Source organism: Lolium rigidum, chromosome 6 (genome assembly GCF_022539505.1).
Source record: "Lolium rigidum isolate FL_2022 chromosome 6, APGP_CSIRO_Lrig_0.1, whole genome shotgun sequence".
NCBI classification, from domain to species: domain Eukaryota; kingdom Viridiplantae; phylum Streptophyta; class Magnoliopsida; order Poales; family Poaceae; genus Lolium; species Lolium rigidum.
In genome coordinates this window covers 261,584,089-261,587,961 of record NC_061513.1, presented here as the reverse complement: position 1 = coordinate 261,587,961, position 3,873 = coordinate 261,584,089, and positions in this window count along the sequence as shown.

Sequence of the window (3,873 nt, the reverse complement as noted above, 5' to 3'; positions counted from 1 at the left end):
GTTTCATTAACAGGTGGTGTTCCAAATAAACTCTCAATAATGCAACTAGCTTCTAAAGCGGGAGCACCTAGGAAGTTACCTCCGCGAGACAATCAAGAACATATCTATTCCAGCTAGAGATACCAACATAAAAATTCCTGAGTAGGATAGTGGTGGAGTGTTTCTTAGTGCACCTATTATGGGCATTACTAATTCTATACCAAGCATCTTTTAAACATTCTCCCCCTTGTTGCTTAAATGAACGAACTTCAACTTCGGGATTACTCATTTTAGCGATAGTAAATAAAGCAAACTAGATAAAGTAAATGCAAGTAAACTAATTTTTTTGTGTTTTCGATATAGCAAACAAGATAGCAAATAAAGTAAAACTAGCAACTAATTTTTTTGTATTTTGATTTAGTGCAGCAAACAAAGTAGTAAATAAAATAAAGCAAGACAAAAACAAAGTAAAGAGATTGAGAAGTGGAGACTCCCCTTGCGGCGTGTCTTGATCTCCCCGGCAACGGCGCCGGAAAATATGCTTGATGGCGTGTATTTCACACGTTCGTTGGGCAACCCCAAGAGGAAGGTATGATGAGCACAGCAGCAAGTTTTCCCTCGAGAAAGAAACCAAGGTTTATCGAACCAGGAGGAGCCAAGAAGCACGTTGAAGGTTGATGGCGGCGGGATGTAGTGCGGCGCAACACCGAGATTCCGGCGCCAACGTGGAACCTGCACAACACAACCAAGCTACTTTGCCCCAACGAAACGAGTGAGGTTGTCAATCTCACCGGCTTGCTGTAACAAAGGATTAACCGTATTGTGTGGAAGATGATTGTTTGCGAGAGAAAACGAGTAGAACAAGTATTGCGGTAGATTGTATTTCGATAAAGAGAATTGGACCGGGGTCCACAGTTCACTAGAGGTGTCTCTCCCATAAGACGAACAGCATGTTGGGTGAACAAATTACGGTTGGGCAATTGACAAATAAAGAGAGCATGACAATGCACATACATATCATGATGAGTATAGTGAGATTTAATTGGGCATTACGACAAAGTACATAGACCGCCATCCAAGCTGCATCTATGCCTAAAAAGTCCACCTTCGGGTTATCATCCGAACCCCCTCCGGTATTAAGTTGCAAGCAACGAGACAATTGCATTAAGTATGGTGCGTAATGTAATCAACAACTACATCCTTAGACATAGCATCAATGTTTTATCCCTAGTGGCAACAGACACAACACAACCTTAGAACTTTACTCGCTCTGTCCCGGTGTCAATGCGGGCATGAACCCACTATCGAGCATAAGTACTCCCTCTTGGAGTTAAAAGCATCTACTTGGCCGGAGCATCTACTAATAACGGAGAGCATGCAAGATCATAAACAACACATAAGCATAACTTTGATAATCAACATAACAAGTATTCTCTATTCATCGGATCCCAACAAACGCAACATATAGAATTACATATAGATGATCTTGATCATGATAGGCAGCTCACAAGATCCGACAATGATAGCACAATGGGGAGAAGACAACCATCTAGCTACTGCTATGGACCCATAGTCCGAGGGGTAGACTACTCACTCATCACTCCGGAGGCGACCATGGCGGTGTAGAGTCCTCCGGGAGATGATTCCCCTCTCCGGCGAGGTGCCGGAGGCGATCTCCGGGATCCCCGAGATGGGATCGGCGGCGACGGCGTCTCAGTAATGTTTTCCGTATCGTGGCTCTCGGTACTGGGGGTTTCGTCACGGAGGCTATTTGTAGGCGGAAGGGCAAGTCAAGAGGCGGCACGGGGGGCCCGCACCATAGGCCGGCGCGGCCAGGGGTGGGGCCGCGCCGCCCTAGGGTTTGGCTCCCCTGTGGCCCCTCTTCGTCTCTCCTTCGGACTTCTGGAAGCTTCGTGAGAAAATAGGCCTCTGGGCTTTTATTTCGTCCAATTCCGAGAATATTTCTTTACTAGGATTTACGAAACCAAAAACAGCAGAAAACGACAAGCGGCACTTCGGCATCTTGTTAATAGGTTAGTTCCAGAAAATGCACGAATATGATATAAAGTGTGCATAAAACATGTAGATAACATCAATAATGTGGCATGGAACACAAGAAATTATCGATACGTTGGAGACGTATCACAGCCATCTCATCTGCTAGGGTTTTGATTTGGTTGAAGTAGACAGCCGCAGTCTTGTTTTCCTTCTGCGTCTGATTCAACTGCGTGCGGAGTTGCACCACATGGGCCTTGGATTGCGATGAAAACATCTCCATCACCGTCTTCCAGGCACTCGCCGAGCTTGTCTGCCCGACCATCTGGGTTAAAACCTCGCGCGACATGTTGCGCATAAGGTACCCGAGCACCATCTGATCTTGGGAGATCCACCTCGCGTACTCGGGGTTTGGGATCTTGATCTCCTTGCCATCGTCGTCCTTGGACACCAGATCCTTCTCCGGCTCCGGTGTTGACCCATCCAGGAATCCAGAGAGTTGTGCCCCGCGGATGTCGGGGAGAACTTGAGTCTGCCAGATCAGGAAGTTATCTCTGGTAAGCTTCTCAGAGACCGACGCAGTCAGGTTGTTTCCACCGGTTGTCGACGAAGAAGAAGAACCGAGCGACATGGCGGCGGCGGCGAGCTCTCAGATGTGTTTGGAAGATTGAGGCTCTGATACCATATCAAACGTATATGGGATGCGTAACCCTAAACCAGGGCCGCGGTGTGACTTATATAGATAGGTGGATTACAGAGATGGGTCGGTGTACAACACCCTGTACAACCGACATACATACGGATACACAATACATATACAACTAGATATACAGACTATTTAACACCCCTCTCCCTCCGGTGTACGATAGCTCGTCCGAGGAGGAGGACGCGACGCCGGTGAGGACGCTCTTGTCCGCCGGTGACTACGTCCACGACGACGAAGAAAAGGGGGGCCCACCGCCGCTGTCCGCCAGCCAAGCTTCGCCCGGAGGCCTCCTCCGGCAGCAGAGAGGAGGGCTTGGAGAAGGAGAGCAGGTGGCGGCGGATCTGGGCGTCCGCCCGAGCCGCTTTGGGAGGGCGACGCGGGGTCAGGTCCGTCGATGAAATCCTGATCACCGTGCACCTAGTGACCTTACATAGATGTGAAATGCATTTTTGATAGTGACCTTGTATGTGTAGAAAAGGGAGGGAGTAGTTTCTTTGAGGAAGACAATCACGAAATGCATCCACCATCTGCCACCCATCGATCTCTATTGCGCAACCACCTCGTCCTTTTATGTCCTTTTATATCTACCGTCGTAGTCCAATGAAACTCATTCTACCAATCAAAGGGAAATGCTATGGCGCCAAGTCGCCGAACCCAACTTTGACGTGTACTCGCCAGAAGAGAACACACGGCTAATCCTACAGCGCCTAACCGGTCTAGCTAAGAATACATGCCTATTTGAGTGTCTTGTTGTTCTGAGTGTAGTTTGGTGGCACTGCGTCTAGTTGCTTTTTTGTCGAGCCCATGATAAATGCACTTGGCAAACTCATGATAAGAAAATCATGGGTGCCAATGAAAAGAAACCCATATCCATATCAGCATTGACAAAAAAAAAACAAAAACTCACGGGCACACTTTCAGGCAATGGTTCCACACTGAACGCTTAGGCGTAGTGTAATATATAATGTACTCCCTCTGTTTCGGTTCATAGGCTTGCATGTATTTCTAGTTTTTTTAATTTAGTTAACATAATAACAATTGTACAACACAAAAATTGTACCGTTAGGAAGTACGTAGAATATGTAAGCTTTTTCTAAAAATATATGTTTTGTAATACATATCTTGTACCGTTCGAAAGTTCATAGGCGGAGTATTATCATGATCAAATTTACGATTTAAAAATACGCGCAAGC